Source organism: Equus caballus, chromosome 26 (assembly GCF_041296265.1).
Source record: "Equus caballus isolate H_3958 breed thoroughbred chromosome 26, TB-T2T, whole genome shotgun sequence".
Taxonomy (NCBI): Eukaryota; Metazoa; Chordata; class Mammalia; order Perissodactyla; family Equidae; genus Equus; species Equus caballus.
In genome coordinates this window covers 33,353,656-33,375,795 of record NC_091709.1, presented here as the reverse complement: position 1 = coordinate 33,375,795, position 22,140 = coordinate 33,353,656, and the positions used below count along the sequence as shown (strand labels likewise).

Below are 22,140 nucleotides of genomic sequence, written 5' to 3'. Positions count from 1 at the left end.
CCGCCCTCACTAGAAGCCCCGCCCCGCCTCGCCGCCCGCGAGGCCTCAGTCCCCGAGCGGTAGCCGCGCTGGATCCCGGTGGCGGTCTCCGCGCGGCCGGAAGCCCACGCGGGCGGTGGTGGGGAGGGGCCGCGCGGGCCTGGGGAGGGGCAGCCCTCGGGGAGGTGGAAGCAGGGTCGGTGCACGGCGCTCCTTTGGGAACCCAGCCTGCTGCCTGACCGGAAAAGACCCCCGAGGACCACCTCCTCCTTCCCTCTGAGAGCAGAAAGGAAAAGGCTGCAGGCCTCCTCACCCCAGGTGTTAGCAGGACACCGGAATCGAGCAGAGACGGGAGGGAGGGCGAGCGCTGACCCACGTCCCTCCCCAGCCCCCCTCAGGGGTCGCTTCTGGAAGCCCCTCGGCAGAGCTCTTCGTCTGCCTTCCTTTGTAGGTGGCCGGGCGCCCAGGATCGCAAGGTATTTGAGCTAGCTGGTAGGAAAGTATGAAGTGCATCCAGGATTTTGTAGAAAGCATCTGGCAGCCCTACTTCTGTCTGACAAAGAAAACAGCAGCGCCGGCTGACAGGTGTTCCCTTTACGCTGTGGCTGCCAGGAAACTTGGAGTGAGGTTCAGCGCCCAGTGGTGTCAGCCGGCTGATCTCAAGCCCTGGTCGGGCTTCAGTCCTCTGGTGTTTATTCTGGTGTTTATCCAATTGTCAGTTTTCAAATTATGTTTCCAAGCCATTTAGCACCTCTGGAGGTCAAAGCACTGTCTGCGAAGAGAAATACACACGTGGCAAAGCCTCTGCCTATCAATCTGGAGGGAAACGCAAACACGCTGGGACCTGCCAGCCAGCCTGATGGGAGCAGCAGCACCTGGGTGTGTGGACGCTTTCGTGAACACAGGAGGACATCCCGGGAGGTATCAGGGCAAAAAAGGCTACCAAAATAATAGAGTCAGGTATGATCACTAACATGACTGCATTTGTACTCACAGGGACACTTAGGGACATTTGAGTTACGTCCAAAAAAAGTGAGAAAATGACCTAAGTGAAATTGGATGGGAGTGCAAGGGGTGAAGTGATCCACTATGACCTAGAATCAAGGCAGGAGTTAGTATTTGCACTGGGTCTTAACTGGGAAGAGTGGGGCCCAGCAGTCCAGGGAGGGACAAGCGTATGCAAAAATACAGAGGTAAGAGGCAGATGACATTCCAGGCTTTTTGAGCTCGTGGTGGGGTACAAATATTCAGTGAGAGAGGAGGAAAGGGCAGTTGGGCATAGACCATGAAAGGACTGGGGTTCTTATACACATGTGAGACTTTGGGAGGCTTCACTCCCTTTTCACCCTAAGCCACTGAGGTTATATTCTTCCTTCCTCCCACACCTTTGCTGTTTCTTCTAGAGGAAGAACAGACCCTCCTCTTTGGGAGGAACTCTTCCTTCTTTAGATAACGGTGGTGATATTTTCTAGCCTGAAAATTACAGCATATGCTCTAAGATGTTTCATCATTTGAAAAGTCTTACAAAGGTATATCGAGGTATTGAGAATGTCAAGGCAGTTCAGAGTAACTCTCGAACTTTAGCCTGCCGAGGACTCTCAGGGGCATTGGTTCAAATGCCGATTCCCGGGCCCTGCTCTCCAAGACTCTGATTTTATAGGTCTGAGTGGGACCCGGGGATCTGCATTTTTAACAGTGATTCAGGTGGTCGTCAAACCACACTTGAGAAGTCCTGAGTTAGAGCTTACGGTGTGCAGTATGGGCAGAGCGAAAAGTGAAAATAGGGAATGAAATCAGGACAAGTCAGTCTGCAAAGGGCCTCCTGCACTGCCCCTGGAGTTTGGACTTTACCCTGTGGGCTGAAGGGAGTGGGTAGAGATTGTTATGTCATGTGGTTGTTTTTAGATGCTAGTTCTAGAGAACTTCATTCACTCCAATTCCCTTGCCTTAGCTGCTTTTGTCTTTAAATATTCATTCACTAATTCAATCAACAAAATTTGGGGGTCAAAAAAATAGGCTTTAAACTGTGGGGGATTACCAAGATAAAGTAAGCATAGGTTCTCACCAACTTGAAAAACTGCCCATTGACCCTTCTTCCCTCAGAAGTGACTATGGGTTGAAACCGTAGCACCCTTACTCCAAGGTTGGAAGATTTTTGTGGAAAATGAACATATTTTATTAGAAGACATGGAGGACTTCCTGGAGCAGGATGGGCAAACACACCCTAGTGTTTACCTGATATTGGAAAGGAAAGGTAAGGTGAAGGGAGTGTAGCCTCTGGCTTGGTGAAAAAGGTGCTGCTCAGAGACCAGATTTAACAACAACCAAAGTGGCTCAATGTAGGGTCCAAGTAGGGAAAAATTCTTGGGCCTCCAGAAACGAATTGCAGGCTGTGGTGGACTAAAAATGACCACAAAATTTTTGTTACTCTCCCCTCGAGAAGGGGAGTTTATTTTCCATCCCCTTGAATCTGGACTGGCCCTGTAACTGCATAGCCAAGAGAACACCACAGAAGTGACGCTGTGTCAGTTATGGGTCTAGTCTTTAAGAAGATTAGCATCTTCTACTTCCTCTTTCTTGAAACATATCTCTTGGGACACTCCCTTTCGGAAACATGACACCATGCTGTGGGAAGCCCAGCATGGGACATGTGTAGCCTCTCCAGTCAACAGCCCCACAGAGCAACCAGCCAATAGTCAACATCAAGTGTGTCGTGTGAGTGAACCATCTTAGATGTTCTGATCTAGTCAAGTTTATACATGTCTCCAGCCCCAACCAAAAGAACCTCCCAGGGGCCAGCCCGGTGGCATAGTGTTTAAGTCTGAATGTTCTGCTTCAGCAGCCTGGGCTTTGCGGGTTCAGATCCCAGGGGTGGACCTAGCACCACTCATCAAGCCATGCTGTGGCAGCATCCCACGTAAAATAGAGGAAGACTGGCACAGATGTTAGCTCAGGACCAATCTTCCTAAAAAAAAGAACCTCCCAGCTGAGCCCAGTTAACTCGTAGAATTAGAACACAATGATTGTTGTTTTAAGCCCTTCAGTTTTGGAATGGTTTGTAAAAGAAAATATCCAATGATGGAATAGAGCATGAAAATGTAGTTAAATTTGTAAGCAGAACCACAGCCCCAGTGATCAGGGCTTAGAGGAAAGTTCAGATAAATAAAACAGAAAATATGTAGAAGAGACTGTTTAATTTTAAAGCTGTGTCAAGCTCCTTGATCTGAGATGACACTTGAGATTTTCCTCAATTGCAGATTATTGGTACCCCAAATTTCCCTCACTCTGCTGTATATATTTATATAACGAAGTAGTTATATACGAAATGGTTATCCTCTCAGAAGCTAATGCTGGATATTGAACTTAAAATATATGTATCCATAAATATATAATATATATGTATATACATATGTGTGTGTATATATATATATATATGTGTGAGTGTGTATAGACGTATATACACATATACATATGTATAAGTGCTTGCGGCTAGAAAGTGAGACCCTCAGAATACTGAGTGTGGCCTGACTGCTCTGCACCCACTTGTGGAGGTGAGAGAGGAGAAGAGAGTAGAGTTGGAGCCAGAAAGATGACAGAAGACTGCCCAAAGCTTGGTGTAACCCATCCCTCACGCCCGTGGTGAGTTACTGATGCTTGGTGCACGTGCCTACCTGTGGAACCAGTGATGTTTGTGCTTGGTGCTGGTCACAAGCAGCACGTACAGAGCCTTCCACCAGTCACATGCCTGCAAAGACAGAGAAAAATCCAGCCTGATAGCTTTGTTACACGTATTTGTTGACGTTTACACCAAGGATTATAGCCTGCAGCACCTGATCTCTTATCTTTAAAATTCATGCAGCTATTAAATTCTGCTCCATAATATATTTGTTTTAATGAAAGTCTTCTCAAAATAATTTTTGTTTTGTAGTAAAACTGACAGAACCAGTAGTGGTGCCATATTTTAACTCTCAGTTTTCCTTCACCTCTGGCATATAACACTTCATTCACCTGAACAGTGGTTCTCAACAGAGGCGAATTTGGCCCCCAGGAGATATTCATATTGATATGAATCAATACGGGGTTGGGGAGCTACTGATGACTAGTGGGTAGAGGCCAGAGATGCTGCTAAACATCCTACAATGCACAGGGCAGTCCCCATGGATAAAATACTTTGTGAAAAAAGACACCTTATTCCCCATTCACAACAAAGAATTCTCCGGCCCAAAGTGCAAACATGCCAAGCTTGAGAAATCTTGACCTAGATATACTCATGCTCCAATATGAAAAATGTGTATATAAATTAAAAGAAGGAATAAAGGAAATAAGTGGAAAGAAAATACAATGGACTCAAGGAAAAAAGTTAAAAATACATATCACAAAACATATATCCTTGACAAAGATAGCTACAGAGTTATCTGTAGCTTCCTAGCAGCCAGGTAAAAAAGGGAAACCTGGTAAGTCAATGATGAGCTAACTGGAGGTTGAGCTGGAGCAACCACAGCAAGAGGAAGAAGTACTAACCTCTTAGAGAAGAGAAAATGGACACAGGCTGTCACTCCCATCACAACAGCCCATTCCCTGGACTAGGGTGCCTTATGTAGGAAGTGCTTTGGAAATGGAGTAGAATGATTGAGCTCTGAGATTTAAAAGTTGTAAAATAAGACCTACTGGGTCAGAGGAGAGAGACTCATTACCGTAAAGAGATAGAGCCATCACTTGGGGGTGCTGGATTTTCACCATTGGCCACTCCAGATTCCCTCTCCTGCCTTCTCCACCCTACTCTGCTGCAGGAGGCAGGCCTCTAGGCACAACATCCATGGGTCCCCCTGCCCCCTCACTTCTGATTGTATTTGATAATGGGAGGCATCAGCATCAACATAGCTGTCTCTCTGCCAGGCCAAGGGTTGGCTGTGACTATATTCATCTATCAAAGGCCCCAGCACCTGCCATGCAACATTCACCTAGAGCTACAGACAAACCAGTGTCATTCTAGGGGAGCTGATACTTCCCCATCTTGGTTAGCCACAGGGTGCGTCACTGTCTCTTGGTGGGTTAACTGCCTTCACCCTTGTAAGTGGTCCCATATGATTTTACCAGTTCCCTGACTGATTCATCAGGTCAAGACTTGAGGATAACCAGAATGACTATATTGAAATATATAAGAAAGAATATGATTGTCCGAAAGACGAGTTCATCAAAATCTAAAGCCAAGGAAAGAAGAGCCAGAGGTGCAAATGCAGGCAACACATCCTTTGCACAGCCTAGGGGTGAGGGTGCATTGGCCAAGGACACAGTGTTTTATTCCTGGGTACTGTTACCTGCAGGACGTGGGGAGGATGGAAGCCACAGGCTGCTATGGCTTATTTCCATTAGATTAGCGATCACAGTCACCCCCTTCACATCCCTCTTTGATTTCTTTCTAATGCTTTGGCTTCGCATGTACATTTGCCTGCAGGGAGAGATTATTTGGTTAGCAGCATCAACATTGGGTATATTTGCTGGCAATATTCTCATTGTAAGCTAATAAATTGTCTTTCCAGTTTTCCTCCTGCCTCTGCAGCCTTGGGTGAATGTGTATGTGAAACACAGATCACCGCTAATGTGTCCCCAGTTCAGATTTCTGCATCTGCAAGTTCAGAATTATGGTGATTTTGACAAGGTAAGGCCTGAGGACCGCCTTGGTCCAGGAGGTACCTACTTCACACAAACACTCCTTGTATTCATCATTAGTAGCCTTAGGACTGACCTTTAAATCAGGGACACTTTATTCCTCATTCACTTCTCTTAAATCCCTTGTTGGCAGACACTGCAGCTGCCTACCCAATATCCATTCCTCCTTCTGCCTCTCTAACATAATCCCGATTGAATGTGCTTAAAGACACTTCCCCACCTCCCTTAGCCATGTGACCTAGTTCTGGTCAACCAGATATAAGCAAATATGCACTTGATGGAACTTCCAGGAAAGCTCTTACTTTCCCGATAACAAAAGACCAAGTCAGCGGGTATGCACCCTTGCCCTCTGCCCTCCCTGCCTGGAGTGACTGGAGGTAGAGCTCTTTTCTTTCAACCATAAGGATGAAAACCACACTCCAAGGATAGCAGAGCAGGAAGCTGGAAAGAACCTCAGATCCTGGATGGCTTCCTTGAGCAGCTGACCAGCGCTGGTTGCAGGGGTCCCTCTTCTTATCATACAATAGAGAAAGAAAACGCTATTCAGTTCAATTTCTAGAGTTGAGTTTTTATTACATGAAGCCAGATACAGTCTTGACTGATACCTCTTCTTAATCTCAAGGCTTTGAGGATGCGCGTGCTGAGAACCCTGAAGACATGCATCCTAGATTACGTGGAAGTAAATGGGTTGTATAAACATACGCAACCTACACATATGACCCTGGAAGATGGCAAATGAATAGCAGTGAATAGCAGTATAATGGTGTTGAGTGGTAAAAGGGCAATAAATAGATCTTAGTAGGAAATTATGAAGAATATTATTATTGACTTGAGGATTGCCATCTCCTCCTAGATATAACTAGATCACAAATAAGAAAACAGAGAGGCAGATAAGCTAGTAAAATTACTATGGTAAAATTCCAGGAAATGGCTCTTTTGAAATGTGGAACAGCTGCCAAAGGGGGGGGAGAAAGGAAACTGAAGTCTTTCAAAACAATTTCATGGATTCAAGCTCTGCAAAAACAGAGAGAGCTAAGAAATGGTATAGAATTATTCTGATAATTTAAACTTTTCCTCTTTTACTATGCATTTTATAACTGGATAACTAATCAAAAGTCTGCATCATAATTAATAGAGGACGTGAATTGAAAGAGGCAGGTCCACTTAAGGCAGCCAAAATAAAGAAATCCACATCTATGCGATAAAGCTATAGGAATGAGGAGATGTTGCATTCCATTTAGTAAAAGGAAATATCCTTTTATACTAATAATTTGAGAATTTTACCTAAGTAAAAGGAGGCTTTAGAATTAATATTAAGCTTAGAGTTCTAAAAACATAAAATTAAATTGATTAGGACACTGGAAAATTGCTTCCTGGCCAAATAAGATTTCCAGAAGAAATACTATTGGGAAGATTTTTTATATCCCTTGGGATAAACAAGGAAAGGAAACCAAGGGCATTTCTCTAGTTAACTACATGTGCCCTTGGGTTTCCAAAAACAAGCTCTAACGTAATTTGGCTCTTTATCCTTAGCAGTAAGAAGTCAAGCATAAAATCATTTGCAAGCACCGGATGATGTGCCATAGGAAAGAAGAAAAAATACTCATAGACATTTCTATCATTTTTTAATAGACAAAAATCCATATTTCTGTTATCAGATTCAGATCAGGCTTTGCCTTTCTTACATCTCTACTTGGTGCCTGAAGTCCCTTGAAGATTTATTTTTGAGGATGAAAGTTTTGCATGTTCAGAAGATCTCTGGTTTAAAATTGTTTCAAAGGGCAAATACATTAAGCCACATTCAAGGACAATCACAATCACTCTAGTGAGAATAAGCTTATAAAAATACTCATGGCGAATGGGGATCAAATGCATTTTGATAGGAAAACAGAAGGAAGTCTCTAGAATAGGAAGCTATACCTGCAAGCCATGCCACTTAGAGAATTATGATGTGGCTAGGAAGGGTAGTAGAAGGGCATTGAATGAATCCTAAATAGTAAGATACTGACAGAGACAAATTCAGAATTATTGCCAAGAGCTGGCACAGCTTTTGGAAACAAGTGTTATCTATTCAGTAATATTTTTATTAAAAATCCATCTCTAAGTATGATATTGAAAATAAGATCCTAAGAAATTATAAACTCATCTGGAGTAGTAGAAAAATAAAGGACAGCAAATGTCATAAAAGTGTAAGAAGCAGAAAAGATTCAGATACATTTATCCATCAGTCAATATATTAAATGTGCATGCGTATTTAATATTTGATAATTTACAAGCCATTTTCATAGATTTGTTTCATTTGATACACTACTCTCTTAAGCTAGATAAAACAGAGGTTTTAAAAATGAGGAAGCTGAGTTTTCAGGACAGAAGCCAAGAAAGGCTCTTGCCCAAGAGCCCTTTCCTCTCCTGAAACCATTTCCCTGGGGATCCCATAAAAGTAAACCTGAATCCATAGATTTCAATATTGTTCTCTTACATTGAATTATACGTGTGTTGCAAAGCTTTATATTGTACAATATGCACTTATATCCTTTATTTTCTATTAAGTATAATTTGTGATACTTAATCACAAGTTTCTATTAAAATTGTCTATCAACTCGCTATTACAATATGATTTGTGGGGGATTCTTTTTTTAAATCAGTTTTACCTATAATGGTCAAAAATGGCAAAATCTTGGCCTCTGTGGAGTCCTGCTGGGAAGGAGTATGGAGCAAGCCAGGGATGGCCTAGGATAGAAACGGGGAGAGTGCTCAGTTGGGCTTTCTGCTGTCTGAATCACCAAGTTCAGGAACTAAGTATTTATTGGTCTTGAGTAATTATTAGTCCAATTCAAGTTGACAGGATGTCATTGATGAGAAAGTGGATGGAACTCAAATCAATGTAGGCTCCTTTGGGAGGGAATTTTGTCCTCACAGAGAGGCACTGGAGCATAGTGACAAGCATGGACTGACTCTAGAGCCAGATTGTTTGAATCCCAGTTTTATTACTTAACCATTTGTGCTCATTTCTTCAACCATCGATGGTGGTTCTGCTAGTTCTCATTGTTGACATAGTTGTTGTGAATATTACATGAGTTAATATACAGAGAACACTTAGCATAGCACATAGTACTAATTATGTAAGTATTAGCTTTATTCTTAGGGAAGCCAAGAATATTTTAGACATGTAGCCAAATTAAAAGCAGTGGAAAAAGCAGAAATCAGGTCTTGCCCAACCCCAATTTACTGATTCTGTGAAGGGAATAGATAATCTGAAGAAGTAAGGAGATAATGGCCCTGAGGATTTTGCAGTTTTGCAGTTAATGTAATGGGAATACTAATCATTTATCAGTGTGAAACTGTCCAAGAGCTCTTTACCTTAATTTAAATTTATATCTCAGTTATTAACTAGTTTGATGCTAGTTTTCAGAATAGAGAATGTATGTATGCTGTAAGATATGCGTCTTCTAAAGTGAAAACAGAACCATGGAAACTTCACAGGTTGTAGGTTGGGGTTATAGTGGACAATGTCAGTGATCTGCCCAGGCCCTTAGGACCCCTTTTACCATTTTCGTGCACCTCTCTGCTTCCACATACTTTTTATTTTATTTTATTTTATTTTTGAGGAAGATTACCCCTGAGCTAACTGCTGCCAATCTTCCTCTTTTTGCTGAGGAATCCTGGCCCTGAGCTAACAGCCGTGCCCATCTTCCTCTACTTTTTTATATATGGGATGCCTACCACAGCATGGCTTGCCAAGCAGTGCCATGTCCGCACCCGGGATCTGAACCGGTGAACCCCAGGCCACCTAAGCGGAAGGTGCGCACTTAACCACTGCGCCACTGGGCCCGCCCCCAACATGCTTTTCTTCCCAGTGGCCAGCACCTGTGGCCCTTCTTTAGAAGACTTCCCTCAGTCTATGAAAGCTACTTCCCACATCTCCACCACATATGCCGATCCAGAAATGCCTGTCAATTTAGCTTCCCTGGGTGGTGGTTAGCTGCTGGGCACAGAAGTATGGAGGCCAAGCTCCCTTGCCTGAGGTCGGTACAACTCCACAGTCTAACTTATTCTCAGGTTGCCCTGTGGGATCAAGCTGAGCCCACCTTTTACAGGACTTTTGCCTGGTAGTGTACCTTATTTGGCTATCTCCCCTTCTCTATCCTTCTTCCTTCATGTCCCTCTGATTTCCCCTGAGAGGAAATAATAAAAATTTAAAAATCGTTTGCTTAGGAATCCTTGTCTCAAGGTCTGCTTCTGGGGAACCTGACCTAAGACAGAGGTGAAGATATGTTTTGCCTTATTTTATAATAAATGCTTGGTAAATAGGGCAAGCTCTGGGGCCAAAGATCAGAGTTCAAATCTTGTCTTGCCACTTAGCTGTGCCAGCTTCTATGTGCCTCCTTCCCATCTGTGAATGTTTTCAGTTTAAGGAGTATATCATTTCTTCTTAATACAACCAAGAATGATCTTAGATTTGATTTGCCTTGGTAGAGGAACAAACCAACATTTGATGAATGCTGGGCACAGGGCTTGATTCTGTTGACATGTCACTACATTTAATCTTCACAACAACCGAAAAGGGCCTGTATGCGTATCCCTGTTTCATGATGAGGAATTTGAAGCCAGAGAAGTTATTTGTCCAATATTACACTGAATGAGTATTTAAATTCAAGGAAGCTGATACAGAATCTAGAATTGTAAGAAGGAATCACAAAAAAGGGAAAACTCCATTATGCATAACTTACTTGTATAAAGGACATCCGCATCCAAATTTCAACAGCAGACTGCAGTCGAAAGCTGAGAAAGTGCAAAGATAGATGAAGCAGACCCCACTGAACATGCTGCTGAGGGATGGCAACTCAAGGTTTCCAACAGGAGAGAGAGAAAAGGGGGCAGATGAAGAATGGTACTAGATATAAGTGGTAGAAAGGAAAATTAGGGACGGGTGGAGAGACTCTCAATGTGAAAATATGGTGGGAAAATGAATGAAGTCAGAAGAAACCACTGGAGGAATGGAGAGAGACTTTTAAGGAGAACAGTTAGAGAATCATCATTTTCCTGAGATTGGGGCAGAAGAACTCTCTGCAAGTTATGATTAGCGTAATTACCAGGGTAAACCAAACAAAAACTCATGTGTATTAGTCCAGGTCCTCCAAAAAGCAGACACCAAGACAGGATTAAACATTTGATTAGGAGGAACGCCTATGTGAAAGGAAGTAGGGAAGGAGCCAGGAAAGACTGGCAGAACCATAAGACTACAATGCAAGTCTGACCTCAAGCAAAGAAGAGAGGGTGAGAAGCTTGCGTAGAAGTGTCCTAGAAATGGAGTGCAGTCTAATGAAGGTTCAGCAAAGCCATGAGGAAGTCCTTGAGACTAAGCCAATGCTGGTAGGAATCCTGTTGCTCCATGAACCAGTCTGCCTTAATATCCCCGACTACGCTCCATCACTGGCAGGGAGAAGCCCATGGGAGGCATGGCATTGAATGAAGGTACTGTTGGGTCTCAAAGTGTAGCAGCTGTGGCCCTCTGTCAATTACAGTTATACCCTGTAATCAAAGGTCTGGGAGGTGCATCCTTATAGCCACTTTGTCAAGTTCCTCAAAACTCTCTGAATGTTATAAAGTAACATCCCTTTATATTCTCAGTATTTCCCAGAAAAAGAATGCAACTAGTCACCTTTTATTGAGCACTTGGACAGCAATTACATGCTAAACACCTCATATATTTTTTCTCTTATAGTCCTCACAGCAGACCTGTGAAGGAGATAGTATTATTCCTACTTCACAGATGAAGAATCCAAGGCTTGGAGAGGCTAAAGAACTACTCCAATAATACAAAGTTAGTGAGAGAGAATGCCAGGATTCAACTCAGGCATTGCAACTCCTGACGCTGATCGCCATATTGTAACTTATAACAGTAATACCAACTTTGGTATTAGATAGGGTCATTGTGAGAATTAAGTGAACTAGTCCATGTAAAAGCCCTAAATGCAGTGCCTAGCTAGGGAGTAAGAGCTCAAGGAACATTCTTGTTATTTGGTCGTTGAGCCAGGACTCAGATTCAGCTCTGATTGATGCCAATATCTGGACTCTTGGCCACGATGCTGAACAGCCATCCGTGTTAACTCAGTATTTCAATCAGATAGGATTGGGGGCAGCTGAAAAGACATTGAAAAAGAAAAAAGAGGGCTAGAACTAAACGTTCTTTCAAGAAATAGTGTCAGTCACACAGATAAAATTCAGTGATAGGAGATACTAGAAACATAAGGTATGCTTCCTTTGGCTCCCCAGGGAAGACAGTCATACAGGTGTGGCCTGTTTACTGCTTATTCATAAATGGAAGTATGTAAGATTTATGATACTGCCAATTGGAAAAGGATGACATAAGTTACTCACTACACTCTTTTAAAAGAAAGCAGGAAAAAAAGTCTTGTGGAGGAAGACATCTGGACTTCCACTTATGACCATGGTGGAGTAACAGGGACAAGATTTATCCTCTCACCAGAAACAAACAAAAGAATCAGAAAACAATATGAAAGAATAGCTTTCAGACATTGGTTTCTGACAACATAGGACTGTGCTCCCTGAGGGAGGGGAAACACAAGATTAGTCCTATGAGTGCCCCAGACTACTGCCTGGAGAGGGGGAACCTAGGTGGAGCCTGGTGGCCAACCTGAGTTGAGAAGTTGGAGCTGGAGCTGGTAGTCTAGAGAAACCAAGGCAGCTGGAATTCATGGAGCAAAATGCTGGAGAAAGGGAGCCACACGGAGAGAGAACTCCAGCAATCTGCAGAGAGTCCCCCTCATTCTTAAGTTCTCAGTTCTCAGTTCAGTGCCTGGCTATGAGGAAAATGCTGGCAGGTGGGGAAAGTACCAACCATGAGGAGCAGAAGGAGCAAATACTGGAGCTCATGCAAGACTGAGAATAATTCAGGTTTCTCCAAGACAGAGTGGAAAACCTTTTTAATTCATGGAGCATTGGGTAGAATACTCATAAAGTTATTGCCTCAGTAGTAGGGCAAAATTAGTCTTAAATGAAGCCTGCTCCAGTCTCACTTAACAAAGCTTAAAAGCAAGCCTTGAAAGAATCAGATTGTTTTCATAAGTGCATCCCAATAAAATTCAAGAATATTTATGAGAATACAAAAATATCTGGCACCCCAACATGGCAAAATTCACAATGAATGGCATCCAATCAAATATTACCAGGTATACAAAGAAGCAGGAAAATGTGACAATCCATAATAAAGAGAAAACCAATCAACAGAGACAAATCAAGAAATGATAGGTATACAAGTGATGGAATTAGTAGACAAGGACATTAAAACTGTTATTGTAACTATATTCCATATGTCTAAGAAGGTAGAGGAAAGATTAAATATTGGAAGTAGAGATATAGGATATATTATAAAGACCCAAATCCAACTTCTAGGGGAAAAAATACAATGTCTTAAAGGAAAATTCTGTCAATTGGTTGGGATTAACATCAGATTGGACTCTGCAGAAGAAAGGATTAGTTAATTTGAAGACATAGCAATAGAAACTGTCCAAAATGAGATAGAATAAACAACTCAGGAAAAAAAATGAACAGAATGTCAGTTATCTGTGGGATAACCTCAGCAGCCTAACACACATGTAATTGGAGTTCCAGAAAGAAGGAAAGGGACAGAAAAAATATTTAAAGATATAATGGCTGAAAATTTTTCCAAATTTGATGAAAACCATAAACATATACTTCCAAGAAACTCAACAAATCTCAAGCACAGAAGAGGCATCTTACTACGCAACGCAAACAAATTTAGAATGGACTGATTGCCCAACCATAAAAGTTGCCAAGATAAGGAGAGAATACTTAAAACCGTATTGAGAGCAAGCAATGAAGAGCTTTTACACAGGAAGTTGGGTAAAGTAGGAAACCTCCATCCAATCGATTCAAAAACAGATAAGGTTATAGATAAGGAAGGAGCAACTGGAAGAGTCAAAGAGATAAAGTTTACACATCATACCAAAGTGTAGAATAAAGTCAAGCTGAAATCCACTAAGAAGGATGACCTAAATACCTCATATGATGGTGATGGCAAAACTACCTCATATGATAATGATAACAATATCTCTATCCCTGGCCTGTTTCTTCTCAGTACTTCCGTCTTATTATCTTACTACCCACATCACCCCATCTCCCTCCTCACCTCAAACTCCTTCATTGTTTGTTTTTCAGTCTCCATTAATGGTATCAACTGCCTTCTCCCAGGCTATCCTGTTCTCAGCTATGATTCCTTTGGCTTCCTCAAAACCAATTACCAAATCTTGTGGATTTTACCTCTGAAATATCCTTAATATCAAGTACTTTTCTCCCTTTTTCCCTATTCCCACCGCTTCAGGCCTTCATCATTTATTTTAATTTACTATAAACCTTTTATTGAAAGAAAGCATTCATACGGAAAAATGCACAAATTGTAAGTGTACGACTTAAAAATTTTAACAAAGTGAATATATCTGTTTAATCATCATTTAAATCAATATATAGAATTTTTCCATTACCCCAGATGACTCCCTGGTATCGCCTCCCAATAATTACTTGCTTCCCCAAAAGATACCCACTATTCTGAAACCTAACGCTATAAATTAGTTTTGCCTGTTTTTTGAACTTCATGTAGTGGAATTATCCAGTATACAGTCTTGTGTCTGGCTTCTTTAGCTCTACATTATTTTTGTAAAATTCATCCCTCTTTTTAGGAGTAGCAGTCATATGCACATTTCATTGCTGTATATGAATGTACCACAATGTATATATCCATTTTACTGTTAGTAGACATGTGGGTTATTTCCAGTTTGGGGCTACTATGAATGAGGTTACCATGAACATACTTGTAAATGTTTTCTGGTGAACTTATGTACACATTTGTATTGGATATAAAACTAGAAGTGAGATTGCCAGCTCAAAGGGTATGCAGATGCTCAGCATGAGTAGATACTGCCCAACAATTTTCCAAAATGGTTGTTGAGTTCTTTTGGTTGTTAAGTGCTGTCAAGTTGACTCTGACTGCTGGCAGTCCTATAAATGAGTGATGTCCACGATGTCCTGTCCTCAGCAGCCTTACTCAGCTTGTAGAGACTCATGCCTGTGGCTTCCTTTACGGATTCAATCCATCTCATGTTTGGTCTTTCTCTTTTCCTGCTGCCTTCTGCTTTCCCCAGCATTATTGTCTTTTCCAAAGAATCCTACTTTCTTGTGATGGCATGAGGTAGAGGTCAAGATTAACTTCTCCTCCATATAGATATTCAGATGTTTCACACCATTTGTTGAAATTGTTTTTTCCTCATTGATTTAGTTTGCTGTTTTCTCAAAAAATTGATTATCATGAAACTATGGAACAATTTCTGGGTTATTCTTTTCTTTGGACCTATTGTTCTATCCTTACACTGATATACTGTCTCAATTACAGTAGCTTTAAAGTATATCTTGAAATCAGGTGTGTAAATTTTCCAATATTTTTCTTCTTTTTCAGAATGTTTGGGCTATTCTGGGTCCTTTGCAGTTCATAAAAATTTTAGAATCTACAATTTTTTTAAAAAGCTTGTTGAGATTTTATTCTGAATAGTGTTAAGTCTATAAATCATTTGGGGGGAGAATTAATATGCTAACAGTCTTGAATCTTCCAATGCATGAACATGATATATTTCATATTTATTTAGATGTATTTCACTTTTTCTCTGCAATGCTTTTATAGTTTACAATGTACTGGAAGTAATAACCAGTTCAATAAGCCAAGAAAAATAAATAAAAGGGATAAAAGATGGATAAAAGTAAAATTTTATATCAACAGTTGATCTGTTTTTTATGCAGAAAATTGTAAGAAAAAAATTTTAAACTTACTGGAATTAATAAATGAATTTAGTGAGGTCACAGAACACAAGGTTAATAGACAAAAATCAATTGTCTTGTACACATTTTGTTAAATTTATTCTTAGTATAATGTGATAATTGATGGTTTTATAAATGGTATTGTTTTTAAATTTTACTTTCCTATTGTCTCTTGCTAGTATAGAGAAATTACCTCCGTGCTTTTTCACCTGCTATTCTCTCACCCTCAGTGGCATCACACCCAAAGCCATCTTTTACCTCTTCTTTGCTGATTGCTTACTATCAAGACTCAGCTCAAAAATCATCTCCTAGTTGGAACTTTCCCCACCTTCCCGGGAAAAATGAATGGCTCTGTGCTACATGCTTCTGGGAATGTCCAACATGAAAAATAAAATTTTGAAAAAGTTGCGGGACAGTCAGTAGGGAAAACTTAATATATGCTTATAGTTGTCACATTTAAAATTTGTTATTTGTCCACACTTTAAACGCATTAAGGAAGAATTGAAGAGAATAGTGAAAATTTAACACGACCCAAAGGAAAGTGTTAAAGGAGTAAGAGATAGCTGGAAACTGTTTTTTAAATTTGAATTTTCATTCCTGATTTTTATTGAAGTTATGTTAACAATCTCAGGCTTTAGAAGTTACTTAAAAACTGTTACCAAATTATAACATTCAACATAGAGTTATATCTTTAAAAAATAGAAGCATTCAATTGAGAAAAATATAAATAGATAGGAGAGATAAAATAGTACTTTAAATTTTAGGAGGTAGATTCATCTTTTATGATTCTTTTATTTTCATAATGAAGTTTTTCACTCACTAGCCTAGCATTAATTACCAAACTCCAGATATACTATCTACTATGCTAAAAAAAAACAAAACTTAAGCTTTCACTGTATATTGAAACTTATTAACATTGTAAAGATAATTTTTTAAATTGTAATGACAAATTACTTATTAAAGTGAAATGTGTCTTAAATTTAATGGACTTACAGCTAAATAACAAAATGTTTTCAAGTGTAACAATTAAGAAAAATGAAATATAAAATTTTTAAAAGATATCTATGAAGCAGTATGAATGCTCTCAAAGAACCATCAAAAATAAGGAAAATATAAATAATGTCATTTTATATTTCTCCTTTTTTCAGTTCTAGTCTCTGGATAACACCTCTTACTGGTGATTGCCTTCGTTTTGTAGGTCTAGCTCTTCTAATTCTAATTGAATGAGAGAGTGTATATAAAGAGCTTAGAACAATCTTCACCCCTGGTATGTGCTCGAAAAATGGCAACTATTGTTCATTATACAAATAATTTATAGAAATCAAGGCTTCTGGTAAGGCAGAGCCATGGATAATTTAAAGGTTTTAGCTTAATCAATTTGAAAAAATGAGAATTAGAAAAATCTTTAGGAGTATTTACTAAAAATATAACTTCAATAATTTGCTGTAGTCATTCTAACTCAACAATGTTTAAATCTTTTGTATCTTTTTAATAAAAGTTTTAATATGCCTAAAGGAAAGCTACTTGTGTTACAGTTAGATATTTAACCTAAACACTTTCATTTCCGTTATCTGGCATACTGAAACTGCAAACTCATTGTCATAGTGAGATGTTTCAACAATGTTTATATCGTGTAAACAGAGGACCATGACAGAGCAAGTTATTTTGAAACAACTTATTAATATGTGAACATCAAAGTGCTTAGTATGAAAAAAATAACCACTGGAAGCATGGCTTTGAAAGAACAATAACCGGTTGACTTTGTCTTAGGTATCTATTGCTGTACAACAAATTACTGTAATCATAGCAGGTCAAAGTAACGATAAACATGTATGACTTCCCAGTCTCCATAGGCCAGGAACTTGGGAGCAGTTAGCTGGGTGATTCTGTCTCAGGGTCTCTCATGAGGTTATAGTCCAGAGGTCGTCCAGGGCCACAGTCACCTAAAGGCTTGCATGGGGCTTAGGATCTTTTCCAAGATGACTCACTCACCTACTGCTATTTGTTGACAAAAGGCTTCACATGATCCCCTCTAGGCTTCTCCATGGGCTGCTTGAGTATTCTCATGGCGTAGTGGCATGCTTTCCCTAAAAGTCAGGCATCGAAGAGAGCAAGCAGGAAGCCACATTGTTTTTATGATTTAGCCTCAGAAGTCACACATGGTTGTTTCACAATATCCTGTGGGTTACACAACTCCATCCTAATAAAAGTTGGAGGGGACTACAAAAGAGCATGAATACGAGGAGTTGAGGATCATTAGGGTCCATCTTGGAGGCAGGCTACCATGAACCTTACTTGAAATCTAATGCTTATAAAGTACTACATAAGGAAATTGTCAGTTTAGAAAATCATGTTAAATTCAGCTCAACAAGCATTTTTTTTAATTTTTACCTGTATGTATTTCTAAAACATATACTTTTATTTGTTTGTTTTTATCTTTATAATAAAAAAAAGGTAGCATGCTGTAGCTAATCTCTTGGCACTTGATACTTTTTGCTTGCTACTGTATTTGTAAGATTTATCCAGTTGTGAGTGTTGTCGTACTTTATTAGTTAAGAATGCTGTGTAATATTCCATTGTGTGATTGCACAACAGTTCTTTAATCCCCACTCCCACTGATGGACGTCCAGGTTCTTTCTAGGTGTTTGCTATTGTGAACAGTACTGCTGTGAACTTTTTACACTGGCATTCTTACATTGCCCATCATACATGGGAAGAGTTTCTCTTGGATGTATTCCTAAGAGTAGAACTGCCGGGTCACCCGGTAGATGAATATTCAGCTTTAAGAGATAATGCCAATCTGTTTTCCACAGTGATTGCACCTATTTACCCTCCCATTAGCAACACAAAAAACATTCAACAGATTTTCAAGACTTCTCCTTTTTTCTCTTTAAGTTGAAGACTATTTTAATTTTAGTGGTACCCCAAAAAAGTGAATAAAAACTATAACCCTGTCTAGGAGGAGACTACAATGTAAATGAGAAGAACCATCATATCTGAAAGAAGTAGGCAGCAATTCCAAGATACTATGTAAGTATTATGATAGTTCCCAATAGCGTGAAAGTAAACATCAAACAAACTTTTCTGTGAATGTTCCTGTGATGCTACAGGAACATAAACACGTAGTCTGTCACCCTCATGCCTCCTTTTCACCCCTCCTCATCAAGGCTGGGGACATGGTACAAACTTCAAAATTCATTTGAAGTTTCACATCTCATTTTAAATTTTTAAAAAATTGCCCATTACTCCAAAATACAACCATTTTGTTTCAATGCAAAATAATATTTTTATCACTAATCTTTGAGTACAATTGATAACCCAAAGTTGTGTGACATATTTATGTGGTGTTAATCCCTTCTTCCTCGCATATTCACAAGTACATATACCTCAACTGAAGAAGCCCAGTTATAAGTGATGGGGATGTCTTGGATTTTCTTATACAATCTCAATATCCATTTTCGGAATAAAGTAATCTCACATTGGAAATATTTTCAAACAACTTTTTCAAAAGGCATTTTACATACCACAAGTTTCTTTTGAAAAACAAATACTTTCTTATTGTTGAAATGTCATATTTACTTTGAAGGGACAGATTAAGTGTGTTTATTTGTCAAAACTACATGCTACATAATTCTAACTGCCATTTGTCTTTACAGAAAAAGTCGGCAGATTTGTATCGTTTCTGTCATGCATACCATTTTTTTACTCTGGTGGAAATTAAGGCAGGAACTTCTGTGTTACAAAATATTTTAATAGTTTAATAGTTCCACCTCTGTGATTGCTTGCAAAGTAGCCATAAATTCTGCCCATTCCTGCAATGTGATTTTACAGACCTTCTCATGAAGAAATGAAGTATTTTTCTCTAAGCTTTGAGTCTGGGCTTGGCCACGTGACTTGCTTTGGCCAGTGGGACATTAGCAAAGATGATGCAAGCAAAGACTTGGAGAAAGCTTGTGGCATTGAGCTTCCTTTCTCATTCTGCTCTTTGCTCTTCACTAATCACCAAGTGTAGAAACCTAGACTTGCTGGTTAGAGGATGAGACACCCTGTGGAGCTGAGATGGGTTATCCCAGCTGAGCTCCTTCACCCCCCAGCCTGCCAGCTTATGAGTGGAGGCATCCTAGACCATCCAACCCCAAACGACTCAGCTCATATCAGAAGAACCACTCAGCCTACCCACCGAGTCATGAGAAAGAATAAAGGTCACTGTTTTAAGCCACTAAGTTGTTTGGGGTTTGTTTGCTTTTTTCTGTTTTCTTTCTTTCTTTTTTTTTTTTGGTGAGGAAGATTGTTCCTGAACTAACATCTGTGCCAGTCTTCCTCCACTTCGCATTTGGGACACCACCACAGCATGGCCTGATGAGTGGTGCACAGGTCCATGCCTGGAATCCGAACCTGTGAACCCTGGGCTGCCGAAGCAGAGCTCGCGAACTCAACCACCACGCCACCAGGCCAACCTCAAGCCGCTAAGTTTTGAAGTGGTTTGTTACACAAGAAAAGCTGATTAATACACTCCATCTCAAGAGCAAAGTATTATACATTCTATATTCAAAGTTCTTATTTTATAAATTAGCATAAAGATGACTTCCTGTAGCATGTAACTGATATTGTGTCCCAAAATTCTCAAAAAATAAACCAATGGCTGAAGGAACCACTGTCAACCCCTCTTTCTTCTGGAGAGCATACATTCTCTGACTTACTGACCCATTGAAGACCTTAGTGTTAATCTGTGTATTACACATTAGTATGTATTTTTCAGTTTTAGGAAGATTAAATAAATAAAAATACATCTAATATTTTCTTCATTTACCTCCATTTTGGAGCTCAATGGAGTCCAGTTAATAATGAAGGTAAAGTCTATTTTTCTGCTTTTTTTCCTTCTCTTTCTCTCCAAAAAGGTATTCTCACAATATTGAGAAAGGGAAGAAGGGTATGGCAATTTCTATTTTTCTTTTCACCAAATACCTCATCTGTTCATTTGATACAATTGAAATAACATTTGATACTTTTTTATATTGTTAAATTTTAACTATCTTTGGGGGTTTTCACTGAAAGTAGCAAAATAAAGTGCAATACTGTGCTCACAATCCTGCAATAGTTATGTTGAAACTTATTTTTTTTTTTTTAATTAATCTTGAGTGTCCCTGAGAGACCAGCCATTCCAGTTTTCCAGAGACTAAGAGGGTTCTTGGCATTTGGGACTTTCAGTGCTAAACCAGGGAAAGTCCTGGGCCAACGGGAGTGAGGTGTCGCACTTACCGATGACCGTTCAGCTGGCTTTCAAAGGACTGGAGTCCTTCGGTTCTTCTTTTTGCCAGTGGCTTCTGTTTGACCTTTTCTGAGCTCTGAGGAAACTGAAGAAGATGGACAGAGCAAAGTAGAGGAATGTTAGGTAGTTTTTACTTTTATAATTGATTTTAGTAAGAAACATGCCACAAACCTTTCCTGAAATAATACCTCAGTATTCTGAGTAGTAATTTCTTAAAACCCTAAGGTAATTGGGATGATTCTGAGTGTTTCTTGTTATAGGGAACTTTCCTCAGAGAAAAAGATTATATAAGCTTAAATAAAATTAAATGGTTTTTAAAAGTGATCTAGACAATCATGAATCTTCTCTTCAAAATACAAATATAAGCATTTATTTAAATGTTTGAATAATGCGTATAATTGGCATACTAATTCAGAGCAAATTTATGTTGAAGTCATATTTTTATACACTATATTTTTGTAGCAAATTGTTCTTTGTATAATAAACTTCACAATATATTTTTATTCATTTTATTGGAGTTGAAGCATTAAATTTCATATTTTAAAAGAGGATATAGAAATTTTAGTTACAGCTTTTCTTTTATGATGTTTTTAGTCAGAGCTATGAATCATTTCGCGTTGAATCAGCAAGATAACCCACAATTATATCATTAGTCCTATGACAAAGTACTGTTTCCAAATGATGAAGTTTCTTAGAATACACTGCAAATAGAAGTAGGAATGTTCTTATATTATAATATGGTATTTCAAAATGCGAAGTCTTTATTTTCCACTTATATAAATGTACTTAGCATGTGTGTGTGTGTGTATGTGTCTGTGTGTGTGTCTATGTGTGTGTGTGAGAATGGGAGGGGCAGAGAAAAAATGAATCCTGGCCACTAGCAACAGGAACTTGCTCTCTGTTGTTCAGTGCCCTTAAAATTTTATGTGCACATGAATCACCTGGGGAGCTTGTGAAAGTGCAGGTTCTGATTTTTGGGTAGGTGTGGAGTGGTCCCCGAGATTCTGCCTTTGTAACAAACTCTCAAGTGACACTGATGCTCCCAGGCTGCTGACCGCCTGTTGAGCAACGAGTTCTACTAAGTCTTATATGAAGAAGGCACCCTTCCCCATCACTCCGATGGCCCTACCCTGTAAACGTTCTTAATAACATCATTTCCTGTCTGAATTGTCTTATTTCCTTATTTGTTTACAGATATGTTGTCTGTCTCTCTACCAGGGTCCATGAGGGCAGCCATCTTTTCTGTCTTATTCACTCCTGTACCTCCACCGTCTACAACATGATGAGTGATTATTTCTAAAGATCTATTGGTTAAATAGTGTATTTGCACAAAGACAGTACGTATGTGGTGTTGGTTACTGGATACACACCAC

General features: G+C 39.7%; 1 long non-coding RNA gene across 1 annotated transcript; it reads left to right on the top strand.

Annotated features, from left to right (window-relative positions):
* Positions 1–33: 33 nt before the first annotated feature.
* Positions 34–20,292, top strand: LOC102149344 (uncharacterized). Its single transcript, XR_011432769.1, has 6 exons — positions 34–455; positions 720–939; positions 2,083–2,233; positions 5,520–5,638; positions 18,458–18,528; positions 19,786–20,292. It is a non-coding gene; the product is annotated as an uncharacterized lncRNA (long non-coding RNA).
* The last annotated feature ends 1,848 nt before the right edge of the window (positions 20,293–22,140 follow it).